The sequence below is a fragment of the Manacus candei genome, unplaced genomic scaffold, assembly GCF_025592945.1.
Source record: "Manacus candei isolate 608988 ecotype Guabito, Panama unplaced genomic scaffold, ASM2559294v1 h1tg000103l, whole genome shotgun sequence".
Classification (NCBI taxonomy): Eukaryota; Metazoa; Chordata; class Aves; order Passeriformes; family Pipridae; genus Manacus; species Manacus candei.
In genome coordinates, this window is record NW_026138151.1 from 1,375,214 (window position 1) to 1,389,994 (window position 14,781).

A 14,781-nucleotide genomic window follows, 5' to 3' on the forward strand; every position below is an offset into this window, starting at 1 on the left:
GGTAAATTTCTACCTCAGAAAAAATGATCCTGAGGGTTATCAAGTCACCAGTAAGTACAGCAGCAGGCTAGAGCTGGAGAGAGTTCCCAGTAGACAAGAAGATCAAGCCTGGAAGGCAGCTGTCAGAGAAACCAGCAGGACCAGGGTCTCCAGTGGTCCGGGACTAATCCTGACCCTGCCTGTAACAGGCCAGAGCAGTGGTGGGTACAGCGTGGCTGGGAAGGGAAGGTTGATTTGCCTGGCAGAATGTGCATTTTAATTGCTCATTTTCTTTCCTTTTATATGTGATTTGATTGTGAATTATGTTTTCTGCATTTGTAATTAGAGGGTAGAGCAGATGGTGAGGTTTTGTCTGAAGTGATGTAGCCATTGAAATAACTCATGCTCCTGGCTGATGATTTCCTAGGAAGGGGATTTTATGACATGAAGATACCCCGGGAGCTGCTTTAACAGAGACCCACTTTCTAAATAGTCTGGAACAGATCTTGAAATGATAGAAAACAGCATTGTCCCACTGAAAGCAGCACCCAGGCTGGTTTACACCCCCTGGGAATCTGTTCTCTGTGAAGAAACTATTTTTCTCATACACCTAGAAGTGCCTGCTCTCAGACTGTGCCTGCAGCCAGCTGTGCTGTGTTTATTTACATGTGACATATGTGACAGCCAGTCCACGACGTGTCAGTGGGGTTTGCTTGTGAGTCTGAGAGGGACCAGACTGTGAAAGCTGCTCAGTGCTTTACAGAGCCCATGAGCTGTGGATTTAGCAGGAGGCAGAGGAGGAGTAGGATGGTGGGCTGGATGTGGGGGCTTTTGCAGCCTTTCCAGCTTCACCCTCCCAGGCTGGCACCTTGTGCCATGCAGCTCCTGCTGCCCACACGGCCTGCTGGGGATGGGATGCAGGGAGAGCATCCTGCACAGCCAGCCTCTCCATGGGGGACAGCTCTTCACATCCTTGGGAGATGCCCAGCTCTGCCTTGTCCTCATATCCTGCAGTAGCACGCAGGATTTTGTAATTCAGAACTTCCAGAAGTTACAAAGCTGAACTCCAGGGGAAAGCTGCGAGAGCTCCTTGAAGGGTGAAATCACTTTATGCCTCTCTGTGTCAATCAGACACTTCATTCATCAGCTTCCCACTTCATCGGTGATTTGCAGTGAAAATGTTTAACTAGAGTCTCAAAACAGAGTGATCCTCACTATGTTTTTGAAAAAGAGAGAAAAACCTTCCTAGAAAGTTGCTTAAACGCCTTTCATTCATGTCTTCTTTCATCAGACACCAGCTCTCAGTGATATACCAGTAGGCAGAGCTGAGAGCTCAGCTAACAGCTCCCAGAATAAGCTGCTCCTTCACCTCCCAGGCTCCCACCTCGGAAAGATGAGGTGATTCCCATCCCACTGCCTTTCTCCATGCAGTTCTCTTCTGCTTTCCTTTAGAAATCCTTGGCACAGCGTGAGTGTCTGGTTATTGAGGCTGAGGAAATGCTGACGTTTGGTTCCTTTCTGGAGGACATTTGTTTATGACATTCAATTATGATAAATGGAAGACATATGGAGTGTAACCCCTGTTGGCTCAGTGGAGCACGTGGCTGCCTGATGCTGAAATGCATAATGAACATCTCACAGCCCTGGCCTGGCTCTCCCACTTTCTAGGAACACTGCTCCAGGGGCAGGGCCATCCCTGTGTGGGATGGCACAGGGCTGGGCAATTTAGGGTGAATTTAAGGCAATTCAGGCTCTGCCCACGTGCTCTGAGGACTTGGGTTGCTCCACAGAGACAGCAGAAGCCACCAAGTTGGTGCATCCTGACCTCACTGCACACCCCGAGCTCCAATCTGGCACCTGCAGCTCACTATGGAGACAGCTCTGACGCAGGAAGGACAACTCAGAAGGACCCATAACAAACCAAACCTACTCTTTGGGGCATGTGCCTGCTCTGGCAGGGCTCTGGTGGCTTCTGAAGCACAAGGGAGGAGGGGTGGGAGGGATCCAAAGGGAGTTTGCTGGCTCTGGTGGCTGCAGTTGGACGTGTCTGTGGCTGTGTGACAGCATCCTTCATCTTCTGGAGGGATGTGGTTATTTACCTGTTCTCTCTGGCTGGTGTTTACAAATACTCATAGATTTTTATTTTTACTCCTTAATACAGCAACTCTGTGAGTTGTTCCATTTGTAAAACCCATCTAAAGAGAGAGATATATTTACAAATGCACACACAGGCACACACATATCATTTAAGACAACAAATGACGAGGAAAGAAGAGGCAGTAGTAATTCAGTCTCATTTTTCCTCTGATGTTTTTAAATGCCTCAAGTTTTCCTCTTATGGTTTACGATGTTATCATGCTCCTGTCTAAACTACTACCTTAAAATACATTCTACAGGGTTATTTTCTCCATAAAACCCTGGCAATAATAATTTCCCCTGTAAAACTTTCAGTTCCTACTTGCACTGTAATTTTGGATCTGCCAAGCCATCCACATCTATTTGATGGCCAGCAAATTGCAGGATTTCAGGAACCTGCTATCCCTGATGACCACTTGTATGACTAATTCCCTGAGCTGGCAGAGGTGGGCTTGGGTCACCTCAGATCATCAGCAAGGTTTGGAGGATGTCAAGAGGCACATTTAATTAATTGTTTACTTTTAATATCAAGGGTACCATCCTAGGCCAGCTCATGCTCATCCCAGGTGGACCAGAAGATGGTAAATAGACCTTGAGGAGCAGCAGGTCAGCACTCCGTGTCTTGCAGTTTGTACTTAGTCAAACCAGAGGTTTCTTGGAGAAATAAGTTATCACCTCTTGTAAGCTGGTGGGTTTTTCTTCCTGTGTCTTTGGAAAGCATTCCCACATTAACCCTGTCCTGGTTGGATTTGAAGCAAAGGCTTTGCTCTCAGGTTACTGCTCTTCCTGACTCATTTACAGCAAGGAAAGGAACCCAGGGAGTATTGCCAAACCATGAGAACATCCTCACAGGGCCCCACACTGCTACTGCATGGTATCATTTTTCCTCTAGGTTGTTTCAGCTCATCCTAGATAAGAGCAAGATTATTTTTTAGGTTGTTTGTTTGTTTGTTTAGGTCTCAGTTTAATTTTTATTTTGAACTTTCAGCTTACTGTATGGAACATATTTGGATCAACTGAGGTACTATTTGCTCTTATCTCCAAAGCACAGTGATGAAACTCCATCAGGGAGTGGGTCTGGCTTAAGCAGGAATTAAGTGGCTCTCAGGATTTTGAGATGGAAAAAGCGTGGAGTCCTGCTGCTTGCTTATATCATGTGTTTTGTCCAAAAGCTGCTTCAGTCTAGTCTAGTGCAAACAGAAATAAATCTGCTTAGTTCAAAAGTTTTCCATGTACTTGCCTCTGTAACCCAGACACTTACTGTGTGCAGTGACACCCTGCATCGATGTGCTGAGAGAGTCAATGCCTTTCCCAGCAATTAATAATTATGGTTATGCCAAACTTTACAGTAAAAGGTGAGGGTGAGGGCAGTGCAGACACTGCTCACAGGTTTGCCCAGCCCTAGGACCCTCACTTCTTCTTGCATGTGGGTGGAAATCAGGAGCAGCTGATGTTGCTCCTCCCTTGCTGCTTCATGTCTGAGGTGGTAATTCCCTTGCAAGCACAGGAGGAAGAGGAGGAGGAGGAGGCACTCTTTGCCCCAGTGTTAAGGATTTTAACAGCCAAGTCAGCCCCTGCTTGCACAGAGGAGCTCAGGAAAGAGGGGCTGTGGGTTTCCCATCCCTCAGCTGAGCTGAGCTGGGTTAGAAAGATGTTTGCAGGAGTGCTCCTGGGCTGCTCTGTGCTGAGCAGGCAGAGGGGGTGAGCTGGTGAGCAAGGGCTGCCCTGGGGGGTCAAGTGAGGATTCAAATGCAGCCCCCTCTTCCAAAGCAATTTGTTTGCTGCTGGGTTAGGGGACAGCAGGGAAGGTGACCTCTGGGTGGGTGTAAAACAGCTCATAAACGAGCGGGAAAGGGGCAAGGGCATCTCTTGCAAAGGATAATGGACTGTTCTGAGCACAGTGTGGGGATCTCTGTGTTAAAGCTGCTGCTTTGCCTCAGATGAACTTCAGGTGCACTTCCAGAACTGAACTCACTGAGGCTTTCTGCCTCATTTTGCCCTTGAAATGCTGATCCAAGGAGAAAATGTGCCTGCTACACACTTTGGGCCACACTCTGCTCTTGGAGACTCCTCAGTCCCGTTCTTTCTGTGACAAACTCTCCGTCACCCCACAGGGCCCTTTCTTGTGTTTCCACTTTGCTTTTTTTTCTCTCTTTCCCTCCCTCTATTTGTTTTCAGAAATAAATATACCAGTAATAGCCAAATCCCACACTGGTGAAGTTTATCAGTAGTTTGGAAGAGATATTAGTAACATATTTGCTATAAAGTCAATGAGGGGAATTATATTAGCTCATAGATGAAAGTGTGTATTTTTTTCCCTTGCTGCCTAGTTAGTTCTTAAATTTCTCTTAAAATTAAGTTGACACAGAACAGTGGAGACACTCTGTTTCTTTCTTCTCCCCCTTTCTCTTTATTTTATATATATAAAATCAATATAAATGCAATATGTATGTATAATAACATATAGATAATATTTATATAGATATAGGTGTATATGTATATACATATGTAAAATATATAATTAGAACAAGGCCAAAACTATTGTTTTACTCTAGCCAAAGTTCATTTTCCAAGGAACATGCTGCAGTCTGATCCTAATAGTGTAATTCCAAAGGCCAGCACAGAAGTAGTGGTAAGTGAAAAAAAAAAATACAGCAGGTTTTTTTTGTTGTTTTTTTTTTCCCTTTTGTTCAGCATGGCAATAACATTTGCATTTAATTTTTCTGCTATGAACATTTGTACTTGTCACTATTTAACAAGCACATTAGCAATGACAAATGTGAATAAAAAAGAAATACAATGAGACCACGTCGCAGTTAGCCCATTTTATGTATAATGATGTGGCTTGAGGAGTTCCCCATGCAGTGCTCATTTCAAAAACTAATTATAGCAACTGCATTATAAACTGCACCGTTGGTATCTGCTGTCTCCACATCCAGCAGCTGAGTGTAATTGTTCCATCCTGGAATTGATCTGAAGAAAGTGCTGCATTAATGGGGGAGAGAGGAGCAGAAACGTGAGCTCGAGTCACACAGAGGCAGTGAGGGTTTGTCCTGTGGCACGTATTTTTCTAGAGTATTGTCATGACAACTGGGTCAAGGAATTCCTTTTCCTGCCTTTGTTACAGCCCTTGTTAGGTGAGAATTGAATCATGGCATTCAATCCGCCGTTTAATTTCTGTCTGTGCTGTGGATGTGCTCCATTTCATGCCCTGCACTTGATTCAGGTGCTGTAAACGTGAACACTTGGCATCTTCCTGTATCTGAACTGGTTTTTCCCATTTCCAGGAAAGGATCTGTGTTGTTTTGCCTTTTGTTTGTTTGATTGTTTGTTTTTGTTGGTTTTTTTCCCCTCCTGATGGATTTGGTGACATTAACGTGATGACAAAGTGAACAACAAGAGAATTCAGGTACTTTATTTTGAGAACTGTAAATGAGCTTTTAATGCACTCCCTGACACCAGGAGCAGCAACCAGGAGCACTCCTGAGTTGTGGGGGTGTCAAAAAAAACCAGCAAGCTGAGCCAGCTCTGTCTGTCTGTCTGTCTGTCTGTCTGTCTGTCAGGGGCTGAAGGACACAGCTGGAGCCTGGGAGCACTGGGATGGCTCAGGGTGTGTGACATGTCCCCCAGATTTGTGTGTGTGACCATGCAGGCTCAGAATGCTGCTGATTCATGGCTCACCCATGGTGGAGCAGAAAGGCTGTGAAGGGTTTTTACAAACTACTCAGGCGTTTGCTTGTTTATTGGCCACTTGAATTAATTGGGCTTAAAAATTCCAGTGTAGCTTTACTTTCTGTTTGTTACATGCTCGAGGAAGTGAGAAGATCTGAGGGGTGAGGCCATCAGTCCCTTGCTGTTGCATCAGCAGCCCCAGATGCACCCAGCTGACATATCAGCTCAGCCCCATCCCACCCTGTCCACACACAGGAGGCTTTGGCTGTGGAAAGGCAAATAAATACCTATGGGAGCTGCACCTTAGTGTTTGCTGAGCTGGGGGCTTGTCCTGGCACAGCTCTTGGCCAAAGTGTGGGACGTGCAGGGGGCTGTGATGAAGGTGGCTCTGACAGCAGTGTGGACGCTGCAGGGACAGGGTGCAGCCAGAAGTGTCGGTGTCTGTCCAGGAGCCAGGAATAAGTACAGGCTGTGCCTGTTATTTAAGAGGGCCAGTGAAGCCCCAGGGTACCAGCAACGTACCTCTGACCCCCCCAGCATTGACCTTACCTAAACCATGCAGGTGTTGCTGAAGCAGGAGCGTGGCTGCAGCCCAAAGTCAAAATGACCCCACAGTGTTCCCAGGGGGGCTTTGCTCATAGATCCTGATGCTGCAGCCTTGCTAACTAACCCTGTAGCTGCAAAGGCAATGTCCAAGCTGACTTGGGAGGCAAGGCAAAGACAGACCTTTTATTTGTGCCAACACGCCCATGAGTCAGCACTCACACTCTGTAGCATCAGCCTTGCCCACAGGCAGCCTCTGTACTCTGTCTCCTTTTTAAAGTGTTTACTTATTTATTTTTTTTTAAATTGTGTCTGAGGCTTCATTCTGATTAGCTGACAGGGTTTAGCAGCCTTTGCTTCCCCGTGAGCTTGCTGACGAGTGCTGGGGCTATTCTTGGCTCACAAGTGTCCAAGTGACCACAACAAACACCAGAGCATGTGGAGCACCAGCTGCACTGCCAGCTCTGCAGGACACTGAGACTGCTGCCTGGCAGGGTCTGTGCTTCACTGTGCAACAACAAGGGGTCATCTTCAGAAATGGAGTTTGTTTGCAAAAAAAAAAATAAGGTGGAAGTCATAGTTTGTGTCAATCCCCCCCAGACCTGGAATTCAGAAACCAGGAGCGGGACACGTGTTTGCAGCTCAAATTGCTTTGGTCATTGAGGAGGCACATCTTCAGGGCTCTGCTCCTTCCTGCTTTATCCTCGCCTTTGCCATCAGAATAACGTTTTTTGCTCTTTTCCTTAAGCAATCCTGCTTGGTACAGTTTGGGCTGGAGTGTTAGAAAGCCCAACAGGTGGCATTTTATCCCTTTGGTTTGAAAAACTTAATTTTGGGTGCAGTTACCACTTTGTGCTTTTTTTTTTTTTTTTAATTGTTTACTGGGTACAGTAATCCCAAATGTCAAAGCCCAGCTGATGGTACTTTTTTCTCTGTGTTGAGTTCTAAGGAATTATTTCCTCTGTATTGACTCCTAACATGGCAGACAAAGCCCAGGGCAGCTGTCTCCCCTCCCCAGGCAGCCAAGGCTGGGGTGGGCAAGGGCTGGTTTTGGGGCAGGCAGGGCTGGTGTGAAGCAGAGGCAGACCTGGTGCTCTGCAGGTCCCTTTCTGGGTCTGCAATGCCCCATCCCCTTGTCATTTGTAAATGAGAGTAACAGCAGTGGTGGCCAACAGGATGGAGCAGAGGGAGCATCAGTCCTGCTGCACCTCCGGAGCAAAGCCATCCGTCACTGTGAATAGAGCAGTGCTGAAGGCAAAACAAAAGGAAATAAGACAAGGGACAGCTAATGGCCAGGGACATGCTGCCTGTCTTCACTCAGCCCACAGAGCCAGAGCCAAGGCAGCAGCCTGAGGGAGCCAAGTGCAGCACAGGTTGGAGCAGGATTCGGTGGTGATGCTGTTTGTTCCTCAGGCTTTCTTGGGGAATTATTGCCCTTATCATGGTAGCTACAGCCACCACCTCACATCCTGTTATCTTTAGGAACAGCAGGACCTGCATATTAAAGTGGCATGTTTATTTTTATTGGATTTGTACATTTAATTAGCTGCCTTCATGCAGCAGCCACATCCTTGACCTATTAGCGGCACCTCAAAACACCAGCACTGTGCAGCAACTCCCTGGGAAAGCTGCCTCTCACAGCTCTGGCATTGGCAGGCCCACCAGTAAAGGGCTGTTTGGAGCCAGGAGAGATTTCTGGCCAATATCTGAGTCATTTGCCAGCTGGTGGGAGCACCCAGCTGACCATGGACTCTGGAGCAGGCTGGGTCTCTGCACTTAGAGCTCAAGAAGAACAGGTAATTGGGAAGAGCTGGCACACAGAGACTCACCCCTCCTCCTGGCTGCACGCTGCTGAAATGTCTGAGTCCATGCAGATGTCCAGGCAGGACTGGAGGAAAGTCATCAGCCCCATAATCTTGACCCAGGCAACCCACATGTAGCACTGGTGACAGTGGGGTGGGCACTGAGCACTGCTGGGCAACACTGGCATCATTTGGGGACACTGGAGAGGGCTGCAGTGTCCAACAGGGCTTACAGCTCATGTGAGACACGGTTGGAATATTCTGCACTGTGCTTGATTTCCACATGGGCTCATTGGTGTCTTCAAATACCAAATCTGTACATTCTTACAGGCTCTGCTCCCGCTTCAGGCTGTGTTATGTGGGTGAACAGTGAGTTAAACTGCAGTGTGAACCATAACCTTGATGTCCTGTTCACCAGGAATAGCAAGTTTCCATTCTAGTGCCCAGTTTAAAGATATTCCTGATGATCATATGCCACGACTTCCCATCAAAGCAGGGAACTGTCAGTGCCCTGTGACACCCCGATGGCCAGCGCTTGAACAACCCTCCTTAGGGCTGCCTCAGCAGCACCAGCTCTGGGTGTTTCAGAGCAGCTCCAGGCTGCAACCAGGGATGCTTTCCAGGGTCAGACTTTCTGGTTTGCTCCTCCTGCTCCGGGGTTTTGCTGTAGGAACACCAGCTATGTGCCTGCAATCCCGGGGGAGCGAACCAGGAGGAAAACAGGCTCCAGCAGCTCTCGTGGGAGATGTGCAGCTCTCCCACTGCTCCCTGCTCACACCCCTATGCCTTTGGGACTGTGCTTTGGCAGGAGGCAGTGTCTGAGCTGTTCCCCACGTGTATTGAAGCTCTTGAGAGTTTGTTTGCCCTGAGCACTGTTGCTCCGACCCGCAGAGGGTTCAGGAGCTTCGCGTGTCTGCAGGGACTGACTGAGCTCTCTGTCGCATCAGGCCTTGGAAAGGAAAGGAAAAATGAGGCAGAAAAGGGCTTTCACAGCCTGGGAAAAATTATTGGATCACTTAAAGGGTAGAGCATAAGCCCCAGACACAAAGCAGAGGAGTGGCAGACGAAGAGCAGCCTGTGCACACGGGTTTGCTGTCTGAAGTGCCTGAGTGGTGTGTCCTGGGAGCACATTTGATCCAACAGCCTTAAGCCAAACACCCCCATAGGCACCACAGCATCCTTAGTTTTGAAGATTTGTCAAAATTGATGTATAGAGCCAGATTAAGGGTAAATCCAAAGAAACAGGTGACAGAAGCACAGAGCATTAGCTCCTGCACTTGGTGGCATGTACTTCAGGCTCTGCTGCTTTCATCCCACTGTCACGGGTGTAAATAACCTCGAGCTCTTTCCAGGCTGTGTCCCACCTCTGGCAACATCCTCCTAGGAACTACTGCAGCTCCTCTTTCCATGAAATGTCTCCAGTCCAATACGTAATGGTCTGTTTTTCTCCTTCTAAAACTTATCTTTGTTTTTAAAATAAAAATTAACTTGCTGCTCATCTTTCATTTCCTTTTCATGCTCTCAGCAGTGAGTAATTAGAGCTGCATCACACTGGAGAAATTACAACAATATAATGTTTCTATAGTTAAATCTGCATAAGTATAATCTCTTTGATAAATAACAAGCTGCTCTAAGGGAAATTAATTATCCCAATGTTGGACAGTCATTGTTCTGAAACAAAAGCTCTCAGTTTTCTTTGCCCACTTTCATTTTGGGCATTTCTTTCATTTTAAGTACTGGCCACATATTCCATCCCTTTTCACTGTGCCTGGAACATAAATAATAATATGTTTAAAGCAGTGTGAAGTCTGTCTTGGAACCTTTTGCAGATATCACAGGAATATTAAGCAACTTTAAGTCTAAGTGCATTTTTTTGCAAATCTGTATTGATGACTATATATAATTACTGTTCATCAAGCCAGTTCAGCCCATCAACTCTGATTTTCCTTGGCTATTTTTTTTGTGAGTTCCTTCTTCTGAGAACATGACTCCATCTATCACAACAAGCATTTATTATCATCATATTCTCTGCTCAGGCTCAAGCATTGTATTTAAGACAAGAATTCTTTTTTTTCCAGAGGGGATGGCCTTGCTGTACATGATGTATCCCTGTATTTAACTTCTGCACACGAGCCTTGGGAATCAGACTCTGGAGCAGTTAGCAAGAAGCTTTGAATACAACAACTCCTCACATCCATGGCTTAAATCACCATCTGACATCTACATGTGAAAGGACAGGGGAACAAGCAGGGATGTTGAGGCTGGCCTGGCAGCAGGAAAATCAGTGCATTGTGAGCACCAGGCTGTGCAGACAGTGATCCCACACAGCTGGGAGAGGAATTCCCAGCCCTGGGTCCTGCCCTCACTCCTACAAGCTGAATGTTTTTCATGATGAAGACTGACTCACATCAGCGGCTTGAGACTTCTGTAGTATTAGTATCCAGTGGGAAGCCAGCCTCAAACCAAGCAAACTCTGTGTCAAAGGGCCTAAATAGTCCCAGTTTGTAATGATATTGAAAAGCTGCAGTGTCATATTTATTCTTGCTTTGACAAGCCCAGAGCTGTTTCTTCTTTGGCAGCAGCAACATCTGGGCACCACATTAGTGCTGCTCTGCACCCCAGGCCCATTTGAAAGCAAGATAAGGACTTCTGTGCCATCTGCTGAGTATCAGCCAGCTCTTGTTTGTATTTTTTGGTCATTCCTTGACATCAGCATGAGGTGGCTGTTGGGGTTGTGTTGTGAGAGCAAACAGCAAGTCCTTGAGCTGAGCACTCAGCTGTGCCACTATACAGCACAGAGGGACCCACAGTCCTCCAGCAGCCCTTCCCTGGTGGATCACAGCCCTCTGGGTGACCCTGTGAATTATGGGCATCCCTTACACTGCTTTGCTTTAGTGCACTGATGGTGAGCTGACATCATTTTTAGAAGGACGCTTTCATTTTACAGCTCACAGGCTTTGGGTGGGATATTATTTCTGTATTTTCTACAACATACCAGGGAAAATCAAAAAAGGCTTTGCCACCACACAGGTGAATTTCCAGCAGTACAAGTGTGGAGACTCAGATAAACCCCCTCTCACCAACACCCAAAATCTATTATCAAGTCTTGCTGGAGACTGCAAGAGCTTTTGCAGTCAAGGTGAATTACAAGGATTCTTGCTGAATCCCTGACAGAAACAAATACCTCGTTATCCTTGGTTTTTCTGCTGAACCTAATCAAAGATATTGTTTATTAAAATCCTATTGTTGCTGCAGAGAAGACCAAGGACAAGAGGCTCTGTAGTGATTTAGTATTTCCGACAGTTCTGTGTAAAGATTTATTGTGCCCAGCTGAAAGAGCAAACACAAAATGCCCAAGTTGTTACTTTTAATTTGCCACTTCTTTAAAAATGTGTATGTACAAGGCCAAAACCTGAGTCTTTCTTTACAGTTTAGTGTGATGTCTTAGCCAGGGGAACAAACCAAAGCATAAAACTTCACCCTTCCCTTCACACAGAGGGAGGACATGAAGATTTAACCTCGGATTTAAAGCCAGACTGCCATGCTTCTGCTTAGACTAGTGGGTTTTAGTGTTTTGAGACTAGAAACTGTCTAAAAAAAAAAAAAAATTAGCAGATTTGATGATTCAAATTGCCGGTTTAAATTATCCAGTTACACCTGTGATCCTCTCTGAGTTGATCCATCTGCTGCATCCAGAGGGTCAGGTGCACACAGACAGCTCAGAACCTTTGCCCCACCCCTGGGTGACAACAAGAGCCCTTCGTGCAGGGTCACAGAAACTGAGCTCATTAAAAGTGTGACGTACATGTTTTTTTTCAAGAAATGAGCTTTTCTTTGCTATTCAGTTTTATTAAGGTTTCAGGGACTGTACCATAAATAAAGCACAAGGATAAATGAGCAAGCACAATTAACAAATGCAACTATTCAGCTCTCTGAGCTTTTAAACTGCTTATCTAATCATATGTAATCTTCATTCGCAGTGCTAAAACTACACTACAAGAGCTGTAATCAATCAAGAAAATGTCTTTAAGGGTTTAAAGAAGGCAAAGGTAGCGTGTGCTTTTCTGGACTATACGTGCTCAGGTGAAGGGAGCCCTGGCTTAACAGCTCTGCTGAGGACCAGCATCTAAATCTGAAAGATGAGCCATGAAGGAAAGCTGCTGCCTTCCTCCCCCTGTGATATGGGAGCCCAAATCTGGGAGACAGATGGGAGACGAGACACAATTACACCATAATCCAATGGGATTCTGCTATCTTCCACGGCTACTTTTTCTGCAGCCTGTTAAATCACACCAGTCAGGCACTCACACCAAAATCTTCTTATCCTTAATTATATTAAAAGTCCTAGTTGGGAGAGCTTCTTGTGATGTGAAAGGAATTTTCTCTCTCTTCGATATTTTAATATCTCTAAACAGTGTTCCCAGCTACTTTCCTTTCTCACTGCTAAAGCCCTGAAATTTACATTAAAAACAAACAAACAAAAAAGCCAACTATACAATCAAATACGCCTTGGCAGGTTTGGTCATACACTCCACACTCTGCTGAGTGCCAGGGCAGGACAGCATTGATGTGAAGGAAGAGCTGAGCCTGCCCTCACAGCAGCAGCCCAGTGATCCCAGGAATCCAACCATTCCTGACAGTGTTTCTTGACTTTGAGTCCAAAGTTTCCTCTCTTCAGCGTCTTTTAATTTGCACATAACTCTTGTGGTGAGACGCTTGTGGCTTAGATTTTGTGTGTCTGCTTATTGGATGTAACAGTGTTTCCCCAACTAATTTTCACCGTCAGGCTGTGCAGGGCCACCTTCTGCTTGACTCATTTCCAGCTGCCAATCCCCTTCTCCAGGCCTCCAGCACAAGGAGCAAGAAGGAAAGCAATATCCCCAAAGCCCACGTCTTCTCTGCCTTCCTGCTGCTGCTCCTTCATTTAACAGCTCACGGATTTCTCTGAGCATGTGGCCATTGCTCCAGACTTTTGGCTCCAAGAGAAACTCTCTCTTTGTGCTGGAAAAACAAAAACACAGGTCTAAATTTAAAAACAGTGGTCTCCAAATGGAACAAACAACACAGTCACTCTCCCCAAGTGAGTCCCTGTGGTTGCACACAGGAGGAGTCTGGAGCTGTCACAGGCAGGTACCGAGCGATGCTCTGCCTGATCCAAGGGCTTGTCTCTCCCTCAATCCTTCTAAAGGCTGAAATTTTACATGGCCTTTCAGGTAAAAGCAAAGGAAAGTTGTTGCTTTGATTATGTTCTATCTTTTTGTCCCGAGAAGTTGCTTTGAAAGCAGCTTGCACAGCTGATCTAGGGACAGCTTTCTCCTGTAATTCTGCTGTGACCTTTTCACCATCCTTCCAGAAATAACTGGTAAAAAAAAAAAAAAAAAAAAAAAGAAGAAGAAAGAAAAAAAAAGGCCCCAAAGCCAAACAAAAGGGTTTATAAACTGATATTTTCTTTCTTCTTCCTTCAGGTAGTGGGGTTTTTTTCCTGACAAAACATGTGCTTGCTTTACAGGCTTCAAATCCAACTGAATGAGATCAAATGGTCAGAGCCATGGCAGCAGACAGCTTTGGACTGAGCATCAGGGAGGTGCAGTCTCAAACCTGTTTGCACTAATGAGCAGTAAGTTTTTTACCTGGGGAAAAGGTCACTCTTGAGTTTCTATTTGGTGTTAATACTCCCTGAAGAAGTGACAAATATCTGTTGGGACAGGGTCTGAAGGGAGAGTATGAATATGAAGAGGAAAAGTGAATAAAAATTAAACAACCCAATCCTGAAAATGAAGTGGAATGTTTGGCCAAATATAAATGTATTAATATCTTCACTACTGATGAAATTTTGAACACAAGCTTACAGGAGATTTAAGGATACTTTCCACGTGTAATTACACTTTATAATGTCTTTTTGGTCAGATCTGGAAGCTTTGAAATATCTTGAATAAGGAAAGCTCGTGAATGGTATTTCATTCTCCTAAAAAAATAAAAAAGTTGTATGATAAAAGGCTCCTGCTTTTAGAGCAGCACTTTTTCCTCACAGGCTGTATTTTCATATGCCATGTAAAAGCATTCCAGTTCAGGCATTTTCTCTGAAGCTTTGGGTATTTTTTTATCACTACCTGAATCTCAGGGCCTATTTCCATTTAAACCCAGATGATGGACTTAACCTGGATGCGTTTTGGGGTACCCCACCACGTTCCAAGAGTTGGGAAGGAGCATCCCACCTGAGTGAGCCCATCATGCCTGTCCCAACAGAGGCCAGTGTCACACACATCAGCTCAGCCACTGCGCCCTCCATGGACAAAGACCTGGTCACAGCCTTTAAAAATGCTTCCTCAGCCAAGCTGGATTCCAGTGAGTGACACCAAAGGGACTGACAGCCCTCTTCTTTAGATTTTAAGCCCATTCCAGAGGTCACTGCAAAGACAGTGAGGTGGGCAGAAGCCCAAATCTGACCTCTATTCTATGTTTTCTAAAAGCACACAGCCCTAAATCTATTACGTGCCTTTAAGTCAAACTCCAAGCTCTGGAGATGACACAGTCACTGGTATAGATAATTTGGCTCCTAAATGTTTGCTTTGTGCTTTGGAAAAAACCATCTTTGAGCAGTTTCTTAAATGTCACTCCTCGCAGTACACAGAGCAGGCAATAAACAATA